This window comes from Drosophila tropicalis, unplaced genomic scaffold (assembly GCF_018151085.1).
Source record: "Drosophila tropicalis isolate 14030-0801.00 unplaced genomic scaffold, ASM1815108v1 contig_401, whole genome shotgun sequence".
NCBI classification, from domain to species: Eukaryota; Metazoa; Arthropoda; class Insecta; order Diptera; family Drosophilidae; genus Drosophila; species Drosophila tropicalis.
The window spans coordinates 135,649-153,686 of NW_027172864.1; the positions used below are offsets into that span (position 1 = coordinate 135,649).

Here is an 18,038-nt window from a genome sequence, read left to right on the forward strand (position 1 = left end):
GGTGCGTTGACCATTCAAGGCCTTGTTAGCCGTCTGAGGCATGGTCGACGGGTCAGCTACCGCGTCTCTCACAGTATCAGCATACGAAGGTCTATCGTGAGCCCGCCTCTTCTTCATTGGTGAGTTTCTAGTTGATGGCTGTTCCTCGCGGGGCCTCTTCGGAGTGACTTTATTGCCATTTTGTAGGCACAGGTCCACATTGGGATGATTTCGAGTCGGTTTCGGCTTTTTAGGCACCACTTTGGCGGCCTCGGGGGACATTTTCGTCGCTCTTTCGCACGTTATGGGCTTGCCTGCAAGTTTGCCGGCAATCGCATTTTGACAGAGCAGTCTTTGGAGCTCGTACATTCTCGTAATCGCATCCTTGTTACCTGCAGTTACATGCCGAGTTGGTGGCTTGCCACCTTCCTTTGTGGTGAAGGTTTTGGCCAGTGCATATAGCAGCTTGCCCAGCTCATCAAGTTCCGGAATGTCGGAGACTAACGGCCGATTGGGACCTGATGCCACTTCTTCCATATTGGTGACATCCGACACCGACTCTCTGGGCGACATTCTAAGTCTTGGCTTTCTGCCAAAGATGGCCGCTTCGTCCCCCCCCTCTGCAATATCTTCCACCATGGCCTTTGTTACTGCCAAATATTTGGAGAAAGCCGGGATTTTCTTTGCTACAAGACTCTATTCCTATTTTTTGAATTTGAATTTAAATTTGAAAAAAAATAAAAGGCGGGAACGGAATAACGTAACGCTTGTTACGAGATCCCCTAAGCGCCACCTGTGGACTGCGCCCTCCTGGGCTTTAGCGCTGCCCAACACTGGTGTTGATCAGCTGTTTGGGTGGCCCAGTGGGGAAGAAGAAGCAGAGTCTTGCAAGTTGCAACAACAAGAAACGTGTTGACCTGGAGAAATTAAGATGAATTCCACACTCACACAGCAAGAGAATAGGGGGCGAGTATGGAAAAAGGCGGGAGAAAGGCAGCAGGGCAGCCTCCCCCTCGCCATCCACTCGAAGTCCAGGTGACCAACCAAATCCAGTCCCGGGGCCCAAAGCACGCCGGAATCCAGGGCAATCTGGCAGAGGTATGTGACTAAGACACTGCTAGGCGCCTACTAAATAGTATGTTCCTTTTTGCAGGATCGTAGGAATCGATTCTGCGAACTTTTTCGGCGGAGCAAACGAAAACAGCACCACACTTGTAAGTTGTTATTTACACTGTCCCGTGTTTCTTATTTGGATGTGTGTGTGTGTGTGTGTGTATGTGTTCAAGATCATGTTATTTGGATGATTGTGTAAACAATGTTTGACCTTGGGGGAAGAAATTAAATTTATTTTATATTTATCGTTCAAGTATTAAGTTCAAGGCCAACTTTATGGGTGAGTGTGTGAAATTATTTCATATATATACATATGTTCGCTTGACTCCCTTGTGTTTTATTTCCATAATTCGCCAAATTAATCAGTTAAAACAGTTTTTTTTCTTTTTCGTGATTAGTGTTTGGTGCATTTACATATTTTTTTTTTTTCTTTCTTTTTCTTTCGTCATTGCTTCTGCAGTTGCTCCCCTCATCGCCCCCATCATACCATCAGTGCTAGTGGCTTTGTTGTTCTCTCTGCTTTGTGCTTGTGCTTAGCTTCTCTCCCGCGTAATCACTTTTGTAAGGCCGCCTCTCAAAGCTCGGCTTATAACTGTTCTTGCACTCTCTGTTGTGCTGTGCACTCTAGCTGTCTCTTTGTTTTATTTGTAATTATTGATTATTTTATCAATAATTATCTTTGTGCTGTGAATTTAATTTTTCTATATATTCTTATATATATTTAATTTTTTTGCCTTTCTTTCGGCTTTTCAATGGCTTGTTGTCTACCTAATTGCAAACATTCTGATCGTTTTGATGATCAGTACAGAGCAATATCTTGTTGGCTCTGCGATAATCTTATTCACTTAAAATGTGCTGGCCTCAATGGCCGCGACTACGACAAATTTTCTGGTTTGTCTGTTTCTAAGCCTGAGCTTGGCTTAATGCGCTGGACTTGCCCATCTTGTGCTAGCCAGCAGCTTGATTTTAGCCGTATGTATAGGGATCTTCGTTTAAGGTTTCTTTCTTTAAACAAACTGGCCAAACAGCTGTCAAACGAGTGTGACTCTAGCGTTCAATTATTGTCGCAATTCAAATTTGTTCCACCTTCTGAGAAATTGCACAAGAAATGTACCCTTGAGTTGCCTCGTAAGCAGTCGCCAGCTCTCTCTATTACTTCCTCTCCGATTTTACTTTCGCCTACACCATCTTCTTGTCCCTCTTTATGCTCTTCTTTTCAGATTGAAGTACCCATTACAAGCCCTGGTGTACCTCAATCTATCCCTCACGGGAACTCTGATCAATCACAGGATCATGCCGGCTCTCAATCACTTGCGGATCCCAATGCTCCTCCGCCTCCACTAACTGTAGTGCCTCATCGCAAACAATTATTTATTTCTAGGCTTGCTCCAGATACTTCTGAGTCGTCTGTGGCAGCTTACATTGGTAATATTTGCCCTGCTAAGGTTTTAATTCAAAAGTTTAAGTTTTCTAGGCCTCGCGAAATCTCCTCTTTTAAAATTACAGTACCAAATGAGTACTTCTCAGCTATGGTTGACCCTAATTTTTGGCCAGAGGGCCTAGTTGTACACGAGTTTGCGCCCAATAAGCGCTCTCGTCCGTTGCCTGTCCACCTTCCTACTTTATCTTCTGCTTCAAAAAACTAATAACGTCTAGTCTTTGCATTCATTATCAAAATGTAAGAGGACTTCTTACCAAGCTGTCGAACCTTTTCTGTGATAGCCAAACCTTTTCGGCTGACATATTAGCTTTCTCTGAAACTTGGCTTAACTCCTCTGTTTTAGATAATGAAATTCTTTCTAATAATTTTATTTCTTATAGGCTTGATCGTGTTGGTCGTCGTGGCGGTGGAGTACTCATTGCTGTAAACTCGAATCTGTCTTCAAGTGTGGTGCCGATTGATCTCCCCTTAGGTGTTGAGTTTATTTGCGTCGAAGTTACATGTTCTAACTTTAGCCTATATATCTCTTGTTCATATATTCCTCCAGCTTCTGATATCATGATCTACGTGCACCATGTTGATGCTTTACGAACTATTTTTGGTCGTCTTAAAGATCGTGATGTTCTTATAGTTTTAGGTGATTTTAACTTGCCTAATATTTCTTGGCTTGTTGATGATAATCTATCTTTCTTAATTCCTTCATCTCAACATGTTTTTCTTGATAGCCTACTTGAATGTCCACTATATCAGTTGAATTCTTTCCTTAACTGTTCTAAAAGAATCCTTGATCTTGTTTTTGTCTCTGATCCCACTGTTAGTGCTGTATCGCAAACACAGCCACTAGTGAAACCTGAAGATCCTTATCATCCTACCATTGAAGTTACTATTTCTTACAATTCCGTTACTAATTTATTTAAAAACATTTCAAATTCTCGTCGTAGATGTTTTCGTAAAACAAATTTCAATCTTCTTAACAGCCTTATTTTCTCTTTTGATTGGTCGTTTCTATTTGAGTGCTGCGATATAGATTGTGCAGTGAAGTTTTTCTATTCTGCTCTTAATTCTCTAATTGATAAATGCGTTCCTTATGTGAATGTCTCTACCGTCTCCAGCTCGCCAGTCTGGTTCACACGTAGGCTCTCTAATCTTCGCAACATTAAATCGAGATATTTTAAAAGATTTAAAAAAACTGGTTCGCGACTTGACTATGTAAATTATTGTATAGCTAAATCTCAATTTTGTCTTTTAAATACTCAATGCTACAACAATTATCTCGTTCGCTGTAAGGCTGAATTTTATAATAACCCCAAAAGATTTTACAACTTTGTCAATTCCAAAAGACGCTCTAATGTCCTACCTTCCACCTTCAGACTTAACGATCAGTCTGCTAATAATGATTTAGATATTGCAGATCTGTTTGCTAAATTTTTTCAGTCGACATATTCTACTACTGCTTCGGATCCCACACCCTATCCCTTTTCAATCCCACATTTAAATTGTATGTTTTTTCCCAGTATTACTGAAGACTGTATTCTCTCTAGCTTGTCATCTATGAAGTCTTCCTTCGTTCCCGGGCCTGATGATATACCTAGTTGCATCCTTAAAATGTGTTCGATTTCCCTATCTAAGCCTTTAGCTCGGTTATTCTTTATATCGAGTGAGACTTGTAGATTTCCTGATATTTGGAAGGAGTCATTTATTATTCCGCTTTTTAAAAAGGGTTGCAAATCGGATGTTTCCAACTACCGTGGCATTGCCAAACTTTCGGCAATACCTAAACTGTTTGAGAAAATTATTACGTCTTCCCTTCAACATCTATCCAGATCCACTATTTCTCCTTGCCAGCATGGTTTCATGAAAGGTCGTTCGTCGCTTACCAACCTTCTAGAATTGACTACCCTAGTACACCATGGCTTCCGTAAAAAGTGTCAAACTGATGTTATTTATACTGACTTCAGTAAGGCTTTTGATACGGTTGATCATTCTTTGCTCCTCGCGAAACTTAACATCATGGGTTTTTCCCCAAAACTATTGGCTTGGTTAAAGTCGTATCTTATTGGCAGAACCCAAAAGGTGTCTTTTCGTTCCTCGATATCTAAAACTGTTCGAGTTACGTCAGGTGTACCCCAAGGCAGTCATCTGGGCCCACTATTATTTACATTGTTTATAAATGATTTGCCTTTGGCCTTGGCTCATTCACGCGTGCTCATGTTTGCGGATGACGTCAAGATTTGTTATTCCTATAATGATCCTTCTTTCCAACAGTACTTGCAATCAGATCTCGATGCGTTCTGTGATTGGTGCCACGTTAATAAATTACACCTTAATGCCTCTAAATGTTCTTTTATGACTTTCAGTCGTTTGTCTCCGCTCCTAGCTCATTACTCTATTAAGTCTGTTCTGTTAGATTGTGTTCCATCATTCAAAGACTTAGGCGTTATGTTTGACCCTAAACTTTCATTTAATGTTCATATTTCTTCAATTGTCAACAGAGCTAGCAGCCTTCTCGGCTTCATTAAACGTTGGGCCAAAGAATTTGATGATCCCTATGTAACAAAGGTTTTATACACTTCGTTAGTTCGCCCTACTCTAGAATATTGCTCGCCAGTGTGGAACCCGCAATATGATGTTCACCAGCGTAGTATTGAATCGGTACAGAAGCAATTCCTTAAGTTTGCGCTACGCGGTCTAAATTGGGACCCGGGTCTTCGCCTACCTTCTTATTCTGACAGACTTCTTCTTATTAATCTTCCTTCACTTTATAACCGTAGGCTTGTTTTTGGCATTCTCTTTCTCCATAAACTAGTCAACGGCGAAGTCATTTCTACGAATTTACTAGATACGCTGTATTTTTGTGTTCCCTCACGTCGGACCAGAAACTTTTTTCCTATTCACCTTAGTAGATGTCTGACTAACTACTCTCTTCACGAACCTCTTCGTGTTCTTTGCCAATCTTTTAACAACCTTTCTCACCTTATCTCTCCTCATCTTTCTGTCACTTCTCTTCGCGCTATACTTTTTAATCATCTACAGCGAAACCAATGAAAATATTCTGGACTTGGATTGGCTGCAACTCATCCCTGGCCACATTGGCTGTGAATCGGGGCATAGCTGGCACCTTGTGCAAATAAAACACCTCCACCGGGCTGGGGATGTTTAGTTGTATATAAAGCTAAGCTACCTTCTTCATTTAATTACTATCTGTCTTTAGCTTAAGCTTTTTCGTCGACTGCTGTGTTAGTTGACGTAAATAAATAAATAAATAAATAAATAAATATATATATATATATATATGTCGGGGCGTAGCCTGTTTTATTTAAATCACTCATTGTCTTTTTCCTGTTTTTTTGTACTTTGCACTACTTTCACTTTTTTACTTGTATTCTGAACTGTACGGCTAGTTCCCGGGGAGGTTGTACACACACTGAGCTGTCTAGCCCGAGGCTTCCCTTTATATAGGACCTGACCTGAAGACAGCTCTCAACATTAGTTACTAAGGTTGCTTAGATGCTCAACCAGGGTTACAACTTACACACTTGTCAATTAATTGGAACTAACTAGTAGGCTTTGACTTAACCAACACTATCCGACACGGCCATCCTGACCTTTTCACGTCCTCGTGTAATCCACAATAATGCTTTACTACAAAATTTTAGCTTCAACTTTTCCTATAGAATATTTAAATTATCTTCTGTTTCCATAATGTTATGCGTCACACGCCATGATCAAAACATTCGTTTTGTACTTGTGCTTGCATTATGACAAATTTTTCAAGTTCTTAAGTCAGCCTTTCAGGCATCTATACTGTCTCTTCTTATAGTTTTCTTTATTTCAACAGTTTTCTTTTTAACTACTTCATTACTGTCTCTTTACACAGTTTCCTTTTTTTCCTTTTCAAATTTTCCAAACTTAATTTATCGTCTATCTTACGGAGTTCCATCGTCTCTCCTAGACGGATAACCACCATCTCTCCTAGACGGATAACCATTATGGTGTCTCTCCTCGTTCTTGAAAAGGACATAGTCACCGACACTGTGTCTTACAACGGCGGCCTTGGACTTATCAAATCGATTTTTGTTGTAAAAGGCTAAAGATTTTATACTGCTATTTGCTCGAGCCCTTGTGGAGTCTAAGTCTACTTCCAATTCTGTGTCCAATGGAGGAACTAATCCAAGAGGTCGACCTTCTTTCCCTATTAACATTTCTAAGGGACTGGCCTCAGTTGCCCGATTTGTTGTGCAGTTTAAAGCTAGCTGCACCTCGCCGAGAGCATCTTGCCAGGACCTTTGGCTTAATTCGACTGCAGTTAATAGGTTTTTGAGCGTGCTCATAACGCGCTCAACTTGTCCATTAGCACGACTTGCCCCAGTCGCGATTAAATGAAGTTTTATTGTTTTTGAACAGCAAAATTCTGCAAACTGCGCGCTAGAAAAACATCTACCCTGATCAGCTATAATGCGTGTTGGTGCACCAAACAAGGAAGTTGAAGACTTTATGGCCCTGATACAGCTCTCCGTATCTATTTTGAGAGTGTGGTAAAGGTGTACGAATTTTGTGAAGCTGTCAATTTGAAGAAAGATATATTCTTTTAGATCACTTTGACCACTTAATTTGCCAGTAATGTCCATATGGACAGTGTGCCAAGGGATGCTAACCTTTGGTATAGGATGTAATTCTGCTAGAATTTTGCCGGAATGTGACTTTGCTGTCCTGCAGGTTATACAATTGTCAACAAATTAACGGACATATTTGTTCATTTTCTCAAACCAGTAAAATTGGTAAACTTTGTCAAGTGTTTTTTTCCAACGAAGGTGCATGATTGACTCATGTACCTGGTTAACTACTGACCATTTAAAATTTCGCGGCACAACTGGCAAGCATCGTGTCTTAACATTTTTTAAAAAGTCAACATGTTGTAGCATGTAACGTTGAATCTCACAAGGAGTGTTGAGCAGATGTTCGTGCATAGTGCTGGCCGAGTACGCGATAGGTTCGGCTAGGGTCAGGTCGTCTGGGAGTGGGTTATACGATAGAGATTAGCCAGAACTATAGTTACTCACATTCGATACAGACGTAAAATTTTAAATTCGCGTACTTAAGGACACGGTACAGGTTTAGATGCGAAAGAAAGAAGGCCTGAGGAGACCAGAAACAAGAACACGTTAAACTATGTAGTATCAGGAGGCACACATGTTGGTTTATGTCATGATATCCTATAGGCCTATCATGTGAACGCCCACCCTACCATGATCCTCGGGCCACGTCTGAATTGAGGATCCCTCCAACATGTCTTACGGCCTCTTGTTATCTCTCAGTCGGTTGCATGGTTCCCCAAAATTTAACGATTATAGGGAGTTCATTTCAAAGAACAATAGTTTTATTAATTTCTAAACTTATGAACAAGGCAGGATTCATTTCCTAATTTAATTCATTCTTAATATCTCTTTCGGAAACAAACGAACTTAATATTATTCAGAATTAATGAAGTTAATATGTAGGTCCCTAAAGTAGTATTTGTTCTTTTGGGCTATTCAAGCTTATCTTCATACTTTGAAATCTTAAACTAAATACTGGTCGAAAAATAAGTTTGGATCTTATCCTCAATTTCATACTATATACGATGTAGCAATGCGGTTATCAAACATAATTATCTTACTCGTTATCTTGAGATTAGGTTACAAAAACCAAATTGAATCAAATTTACAAAAAACCGAATCATATCAAACTGATGCCGGGAGAGAAAAAGGATAAAAATAACAACTACACGGTTAAATTTCCTAATAAATTCAAGTATTGGCAATGGCACCAACGTCCAACATATTCAAAGGCTCCAAAAACGAATAACCCGAATCAATTAATAAGTTTTTTTTTTTTTTATGGTTTGACTTACAGTTTTAGTCCAGCGGCGAAAGATCTTTCGAAGCGGAGGCTGTTCAAAAATAGATAAGATGATTTAAGGTAGTCAGAAGCCTCTGATTTGATTTGGGAGCACCCGTTTTCGATTAAGCACATTAACATTAACATTATTCGTATCCTCTCTCTCTCTCTCTGTGAACAAAGAACTCTTCTAAGTATTGAATGTCTAAGTATTACAAGAACATTGTCTTCGAACGTCCCTAGGTCATGCCAATGGGTTGCAACTGCTTCATTGGGTACCCGTGTAGTAAGACCTGAATTCCACGGATTCAATTTTTTTTTTTTTCTTTTTTTGGTTAAGTACTCGCGATAATCATTGGCAGGACCGAGAAATCGAATGCACACCATTAAATTTGAAGGGGCTTTTAAACGCTTGCACCCATCCTGATTATTTTACGGCTGCACTGCACAAAACCACGTGTTCTTTTTCGGAATGAGTCCGGTCAAAAATGGACAGAAAGGCGCAGGTTAAAACTTCCTTCGCTCAACGTTTCGTTAATTCATTGAGACTGAGTCCTCTTTCCTCAGTTGAAAAATCGGACTTGGCGGTCTACCGCTCAGGGGTAATCTGCTACGTACTTGTGGTGCCAGTCCCTAGTAGGAACAGGAGAATAAGCTACACGTCAAACAATTATAAATATATTTACCCTATGGAGAGCGACACCACAGCCACACAAATTTTGGAATAAATTTATTCCGATTGGAGCGGCGATAGCCAAAACGTCACAAAAAAAAAACGATGTTATTGGACGCGGAATTAATTTCTGCGACAAATCACAGGCGCTTCGCGGATATTCTCTCCAATGCACTACCAGAAACTACACCAGAACCAAGTTGGGTGTTTTGTTGGGCAATCCTATGAAGGATGCAATTAAAAGGGTTATATTTTTTTCTTGCACGATACACGCGGTGGGTGCAGCAAAGATCGCCGTGAAGTTGGCAGCGAGGAGTGTAGCACCTCCGTCTCCTTTGGGAGTTGAGTTAAGAAAGAACGAGGCCACGCGTATTTTAATCTTTTAATTTTCCTTTCGCCAATATTCTTTAATCTAGGGATGAGCTTTAAGCCGATATCTCACCGATCGATACGTGACGACTTACGTGAATACGTAAGGTCATAAATTATCGATAACACTATGTACTGATTCGGATACTAAAAACAAGCTAAATGGGTTGTCTCCACGATTACCCATTTTCGGTTGCGTTTTCAAATTTTCAACGACAAGCGCATGTTACACACCTCCCCGACAAAATCACACTTTGGTGGTTGTTAAACATCAAAGTGGGATACCGCTTGGAGTAAAGGAGATAATAAATAATGCCCTTTTGTTTAATGTCTTTTGCATGGAATTTCCTATCATTCTCCCTTGCATATCCTCTAGTTCGTAATAACTAGTTCCAATCCGCTGACGGACTCTGGCTTTTATAAACGTTGGAGCTAACTTGGCTGAGAAACCCTTTGCATAATTACTCAAATGAAAATTACGTCGGTACACTTCTTGACCTGGTTGAAATGACACGTCTCGACTTCTCAAATTATATGTTTTTTCGTTGCGTTTATGCTGTTTTGCTACAGCCTTGATCGCCGTCTGACGAATTATTTCCAGAGAATCAGTACGGTCAAACTGAATAGATCTATCCTCTAATAGGTTTAAACTTCTTAACAGGGGGTAAGTTGCACCGTTCGTTATCATTTGTTGGCCAAAACATACACGGTACGGACTATTATTGATGGCCGAATGCCAACTGGATCTTAGCGCACATGCAACTGAACTAAGGTTTTCATCCCAATTGGTCTGATCTTTGTTCACATAAGACTTTATTGCAGCTAACACCGATCTATTTACCCGTTCGGACGCGTTTGCTTGTGGGGCATACGCTGCGGTAAAGGAATGTCGAACGTTATACTTCTCCAGCAGTGCTTTAAACTGATGGGATTTGAACTGAGATCCGTTGTCTGATACAACTACTTCGGGAATGCCAAAACAATGGAACAATTCTGTTTCCAGATAGGTAATAACAGCATCTGCAGTAAATTTTCGAACAGCTTTTAAAAAAGGAAATTTAGTGAAATGATCGAGAACTACGAAGATCCCTATGTTTCCGAGTTTGCTACTGGGATATGGGCCTAAAAAGTCTATGTATAATTTTTGAAAAACCCCATATGTTTGCTCTGATTTGGCCATTGGGGGACGCAAATAGGTGTTCGAATGCTTAGTAGTCTTACAAACAGAACAGTTCGCAATAAATTCCTTTCCATCACCTATTAGGTTGGGTCAAAAAAAATAGCGTCTGATCCGCTCCAGTGTTTTATTTATTCCACTGTGCGCCGCTAGGTGGTCTTCGTGATTTTGTTGGATCACATCCAGAACTAACGATTTTGGAATCCAAAGCTTCCAGCACAGGTCATCCGCTACACGATCACCGGATGCGTGTTCTGATCGCCGATAAATGTATTTGTCTACAACCTTGACATCGGGTAGATGGGATTGCTTTAATTGAATCTTAGCTTTTAAATCTTTATATTCATCAGCGTCGAAGGCGTCTGACGACAGATCGAAACCAGTTGCTAAGGTAATAGCTGATATATCATCAGTATGTACTCGGGATAAAGCGTCAGGAACTATATTTCGTGAGCCTTTCCTATGCATTATTTTAAATGAGAATCCTTGCAGTTTAAGTGCCCATCTCGCCAATCTAGAACTTAAGTCAACTTGCGTCATTAACCATTTTAGGGACGCGTGATCTGTAATAATAGAGAATTCTTGACCCTCAATATAAGCTCGAAATTTTTTTACACATAGGACAGCCGCAAGGCATTCTTTTTCTGTTACGGAATAAGCCCTTTGACACTGATTTAGTTTTCGTGACATGAAGGCGATTGGCACTTCATTTTCTTCGTTATCGATTTGCATAAGTACACCTCCCACACCTGTATGACTAGCATCACAGTGTATAGAAAAAGGAGCGTTAAAATTAGGGCTATGTAGTATAGGGGCGGTACACAGAGAATATGTTAACCGATCAAATGCATTTTGTGCTTCTTCAGACCAAATGAATTTTCGTTTGTGCTTTAACGTGTCGGAAATGGGTGCGGCAATACCAGCATAATTTTTTATAAACTTATGATACCATCCCGTGAGACCTAAAAACCTACGTACTTGCTTTACAGACTTGGGCACTGGGAATTCTTGGATCGCTGACACCTTATCAGGGTCCGTCCTAATGGTTCCATTACCAATAACATGGCCAAGATATTTGACTTCTTTGAGGCAAAAACTACTTTTTCTCACATTAATTGTAAGTCCCGCTAGGATTAGTCTATTAGCTAACTCAGATAATACTGAAATATGTCTCTCAAAGGACTCCGAAACTACTAAAAGGTCATCTAAGTATATAAAAATTTCATTTCGCAAACTTGGTGGTATCACTCGATCCATAAGTTTGGACATTGTTTGAGGGGCGTTTGACAAACCGAAGGGCATTACAGTAAACTGATAGAGAGGTCTTCCTGGTATGGTAAATGCCGTTTTCTCGCGGTCGCTAGCGGCTAGCGGTATTTGCCAATAAGCTTTAGATCAATACTTGAAATAAATTCTGCTTTCGGTAACCGACTAAGAATTCCGTCAATTAAAGGCATAGGATAAGCATTTTTAATCGTGACTGCATTAAGTTTTCGACTGTCAATACATAATCGAACTTTTCCTGGTTTGCGCACCAGTACAACAGTTGATGACCAGGGGCTATTTGATTCTTCTATTACCCCAAGGGCAAGCATACGATCTATCTCTTGGTACATTAATTTTTCTATGGCCGGAGATACAGCATAGTGCCGCTGCTTGATCGCTTTTGCATCACCTACATCAATTTCATGTGACAGCCAGCTGGTTTTTCCTAATCCTTTTTTCTCGAAGGATGGAAACAATTGAATGGTTTTAAGTAAGTGTTTTTTCTGGGATTCGGATAATGACACATTTAATTCGCTATCGAGATTAATACAAGCTACGGTTGGTTCTTTTCCCTCTATGCGCCAAAAAGGCCGGTAACAAATTAAAGGCTCTCCAAAAGTCTATGCCTAAATAGAGATTCTGTGCCAGCGAGGGTACAACATAAAGAGTTATTGGTTTTTCGATTCCTCGAAAGCTAACAGAGGTAAGAGTCTTTCCTAGAATGGCTTGTTTTTGTCCATCTGCTGTGTGCACCATGGTTTTTACCGTCTTAAGGGGTAGCAATTCGTTGATCAATTCTGTCGCCAAATTTCCACCTACACAACTAATTGACACTCCAGTGTCCATGAGACCCTTTAATTCTCTTCCAAAGAGGTTCACATCTGCGTACGGCCGCCAATCAAGGGAATCATCTATTATCGAATCCAAAACCGCCGTTTTCTCTAATTTATGTTTTTTTCTATATTGAATTAATCGCTTAATTCCTCGCATCTTTTAGTATTTGCACATAGTGGAGATATAAACTCACGTAGGTGCATAGGAATAGTTGGGAGTTGTGACAAAGTTGGTAGTGAGGAATCCATCGAGGATTCCCCTAAAGGGTGTTTACCGGGTTCAGTTTGAGTGCACTTTTCGACAGTGCACGGCGAACTCCGTTTTTTGAATTAGTACATCGATTACAAGAAGGTTTGTAGGCATCAGGTTGACCGCAGCCATAGCAAAATATCTTTCGCTCTGCATCGCAATCCTGATATCTATGTCCATTTTCTTTGCAATTCCAACAAATTAAGTTAATAGCAGCAATTTCCACCTCGGAATCTATATCCGGGTCGGTTTCTAATTTTACATTGGTAGCCGAAAATTCTAATTCATGAACCTGCCGTTTCGGGGTGGATCTAGGCATGGTTGTCGTCACTGACTTATTTACCGATTGCATAAATCGTTCACGTGTGCACACAACGTGGCGCAAATGTGAAGCCGACATTATTGGTACGTACAAAATCTCATATTGAATTTCTTGTAGTAAATTTGCCTTCAGCACATCTAACAATGCAGACTCTGTCAATGGGACGGCTAATATATCTCCCAGTGTTACGATAGCGTCGTAAAAACTATCAAAGGGTTCATTTGGACGTTGTTTTCGCTGAAACATGGCCGTACGAATTTCTAGATCGGTTCTTCCGTCTTGAAATTGTGCTCTTAGTGCCACCCGAAGCTGTGACCAGGTCACTAGTGGAACGCTTCGGTGAAACCTCCAGAACCAGTCGCTAGCAGCTCCTTCAAATAAGTTGCTCGCGTAGCGAGATACAAGTTCTAAATCATTATTGAGTGTTTGTTTTGTGAGGGCTTCGACTCTATATATAAAGTCATCTACCGCTATGGACGAATGTCCTGAAAATCGAATTTTCCAATTCGTAATTATTTGACTAACCCGATCAGCACGCAATTCGGAACTTGGATGTGCTCCACTATTCATCATAGACGTACTTGGATACGTAGTCTGATTGGGTCGTTGACTTTGACTTTCCCGTGGAGGGATTTGAAATAATTCTTCAAATGTCTGTCTTTGTCCCGAGGGTTGGATGGATGCTCGAGATGCTACGTTTTCTGAAAGTAGTGGGCCGTTAGACGCCGCTCGTTGTAAAGTTATCTCTAAAGACTGGGTCATTTGGGCTACAGCCTGAGACATGGTCTGCGACAAGGTTTGGGAGACCTGAGTCATTGATTGAGCAACTACCTGATTCATTTGGGTAAGGCCTTCGGAAAGGGCTCGGGCTATTACTTGATCTATGCTTGCTTGTGATGACGGCAAGTCGAATGCCTCTGGCGTGTTGACCTGTGGTTCCATTTCTGGGTTAGCCTCAGTTGCTCCTGCTAAGGTACGTGATGATCTTAAGATCGGCATGTCTCCGCCGCCTGCTAACAGTAACTCGTCCGCCAAATTAGTAACGTTGGATTGAACGGAAGTACGACAAACTGGACACACTGATTTAGCTCCTTTGCGAAGCGAAAAGCAACTAATGTGAAATGAATGATTGCAGGGGGTGGTTATCCACTCTGCGTTGAAGTCCAACTCCCGCACACAAATGCCACAGCTTCTACTAATTTCTTCAGATCTGTCCAAACTATCGGAACTATCGAATACTGACATAACTTACTATCACTTCGATTGAAATATTCTTATTATTATTGTACATTCAAATATATATAACACTTTTCTATATCAAACTGGGTATAATGCAATATTATGGTAAATCAAAAAAATTCATCTAAAACCGGGAAACCATACAACCATGTCTGCAAACGTTAAAGGTCAGCCTAAATGTACTCTAGATACTACAAAATAGATAGTTGAAAACATAGACGAAGCACATACGAGAAAACAAATATTTGTCTCGCATTGCGCTGCTTGGCCAGTATTGCGGCTAAGTGGTAGCTTAATGCCACATTACTTGACTCCAGCTGTCCTAGCTTGCAGTCCAATGCTGATGTCACAGGAATTCTAGAATTTATTCCAGGCAGCAGGGCAGTCGGTAGTATTTATCCACCAAAGCTGAATCCAGGTAACAAACCTCTCATTCTTTATAAGACCAGACAAACGGGTGCAGTTTGAAGACCGACATATCAATTGAGTCCGGTCCGACGATAGCACTTGGCCACTAATTCGGCGTCCAGGGACGAACAATATATTACGGTGTTTTTTTTTTTTTTTTCAAACGGGAATTGCTAAGTCAATGACCAGCGTTTCTTAGTCAGTGCGGGTATTTAAGTGAGGTACTTAACTTAAATAATTCCAATCACTACTAACACTGCTCACTACTATGATTACATAAAATTCACAGGAGAAATGGGATACTAGTCGATAGCATAAATCCAGCGGTTCTGATAACACGACTAGTACAAGAAAAAAAATCTGGTTGGGGCAGCCGAATCGGGCCCCACGTTGGGCGCCAAAAATTTTATCTTATCTGTAGCATGTAACGTTGAATCTCACAAGGAGTGTTGAGCAGATGTTCGTGCATAGTGCTGGCCGAGTACGCGATAGGTTCGGCTAGGGTCAGGTCGGCTGGGAGTGGGTTATACGATAGAGATTAGCCAGAACTATAGTTACTCACATTCGATACAGACGTAAAATTTTAAATTCGCGTACTTAAGGACTACGGTACAGGTTTAGATGCGAAAGAAAGAAGGCCTGAGGAGACCAGAAACAAGAACACGTTAAACTATGTAGTATCAGGAGGCACACATGTTGGTTTATGTCATGATATCCTATAGGCCTATCATGTGAACGCCCACCCTACCATGATCCTCGGGCCACGTCTGAATTGAGGATCCCTCCAACATGTCTTACGGCCTCTTGCTATCTCTCAGTCGGTTGCATGGTTCCCCAAAATTTAACGATTATAGGGAGTTCATTTCAAAGAACAATAGTTTTATTAATTTCTAAACTTATGAACAAGGCAGGATTCATTTCCTAATTTAATTCATTCTTAATATCTCTTTCGGAAACAAACGAACTTAATATTATTCAGAATTAATGAAGTTAATATGTGAGGTCCCTAAAGTAGTATTTGTTCTTTTGGGCTATTCAAGCTTATCTTCATACTTTGAAATCTTAAACTAAATACTGGTCGAAAAATAAGTTTGGATCTTATCCTCAATTTCATACTATATACGATGTAGCAATGCGGTTATCAAACATAATTATCTTACTCGTTATCTTGAGATTAGGTTACAAAAACCAAATTGAATCAAATTTACAAAAAACCGAATCATATCAAACTGATGCCGGGAGAGAAAAAGGATAAAAATAACAACTACACGGTTAAATTTCCTAATAAATTCAAGTATTGGCAATGGCACCAACGTCCAACATATTCAAAGGCTCCAAAAACGAATAACCCGAATCAATTAATAAGTTTTTTTTTTTTTTTTATGGTTTGACTTACAGTTTTAGTCCAGCGGCGAAAGATCTTTCGAAGCGGAGGCTGTTCAAAAATAGATAAGATGATTTAAGGTAGTCAGAAGCCTCTGATTTGATTTGGGAGCACCCGTTTTCGATTAAGCACATTAACATTAACATTATTCGTATCCTCTCTCTCTCTCTCTGTGAACAAAGAACTCTTCTAAGTATTGAATGTCTAAGTATTACAAGAACATTGTCTTCGAACGTCCCTAGGTCATGCCAATGGGTTGCAACTGCTTCATTGGGTACCCGTGTAGTAAGACCTGAATTCCACGGATTCAAGTTTTTTTTTTTTTTTTTTTTTTGGTTAAGTACTCGCGATAATCATTGGCAGGACCGAGAGGCTCGAATGCATAGACACCATTAAATTTGAAGGGGCTTTTAAACGCTTGCACCCATCCTGATTATTTTACGGCTGCACTGCACAAAACCAAGTGTTCTTTTTCGGAATGAGTCCGGTCAAAAATGGACAGAAAGGCGCAGGTTAAAACTTCCTTCGCTCAACGTTTCGTTAATTCATTGAGACTGAGTCCTCTATCCTCAGTTGAAAAATCGGACTTGGCAGTCTACCACTCAGGGGTAATCTGCTACGTACTTGTGGTGCCAGTCCCTAGTAGGAACAGGAGAATAAGCTACACGTCAAACAATTATAAATATATTTACCCTATGGAGAGCGACACCACAGCCACACAAATTTTGGAATAAATTTATTCCGATTGGAGCGGCGATAGCCAAAACGCCACAAAAAAAAAAAAACGATGTTATTGGACGCGGAATTAATTTCTGCGACAACGCAATACCAGAAACTACACCAGAACCAAGTTGGGTGTTTTGTTGGGCAATCCTATGAAGGATGCAATTAAAAGGGTTATATTTTTTTCTTGCACGATACACGCGGTGGGTGCAGCAAAGATCGCCGTGAAGTTGGCAGCGAGGAGTGTAGCACCTCCGTCTATTTTAATCTTTTAATTTTCCTTTCGCCAATATTCTTTAATCTAGGGATGAGCTTTAAGCCGATATCTCACCGATCGATACGTGACGACTTACGTGAATACGTAAGGTCATAAATTATCGATAACACTATGTACTGATTCGGATACTAAAAACAAGCTAAATGGGTTGTCTCCACGATTACCCATTTTCGGTTGCGTTTTCAAATTTTGAACGACAAGCGCATGTTACAATGTGCCATACGTTTTCCTTCTCTGTACTGTATGTCAAACTTAAAAAATTTTAGAAAAAACCCCCAGCGATAAACTCTAAGGGAAAAAATTTTTTTTTGGGGGGAGACCAAAAAAAAAAAAAAAAAAAAAAAAAAAAAAAAAACCCCCAGAAAAAAAAAAAAAAAAAAAAAAAAAAAAAAAAAAAAAAAAAAAAAAAAAAAAAAAAAAAAAAAAAAAAACAAAAAACCCCGGGGAAAAAAAATTTTAAAAAAAAAAAAAAAAAAAAAAAAAAAAAAAAAAAAAAAAAAAAAAAAAAAAAAAAAAAAAAAAAAAAAAAAGAAGGATGGTATAAAAAAAAATAAAAAAAAAAAAAAAAAAAAAAAAAAAAAAAAAAAAAGTTTTAAAAAAATAGTCACAATTTTCTTGCGAATGCTTTCCAACTAAGTAGTCCACGCAAAACTTTCCCTTCCTGATGCTAGGGAATACAACGGCTTTATGACTTGAGAGAATCCGGG

General features: G+C 39.9%; 1 long non-coding RNA gene across 4 annotated transcripts; it reads right to left on the minus strand.

Annotated features, from left to right (window-relative positions):
• Positions 1–7,888: 7,888 nt before the first annotated feature.
• Positions 7,889–17,533, minus strand: LOC137573477 (uncharacterized). 4 transcript variants are annotated; one of them, XR_011031895.1, is made up of 4 exons: positions 17,024–17,533; positions 16,344–16,970; positions 9,097–16,279; positions 7,889–9,043 (listed from the first exon to the last, which is right to left on the minus strand). It is a non-coding gene; the product is annotated as an uncharacterized lncRNA (long non-coding RNA). The 4 variants fall into 4 exon arrangements; XR_011031894.1 differs by having other exon boundaries at positions 7,889–8,581; positions 8,795–9,043; positions 9,097–16,970; XR_011031896.1 differs by having other exon boundaries at positions 7,889–8,361; positions 8,424–9,043; positions 9,097–16,970.
• Positions 17,534–18,038: the final 505 nt, after the last annotated feature.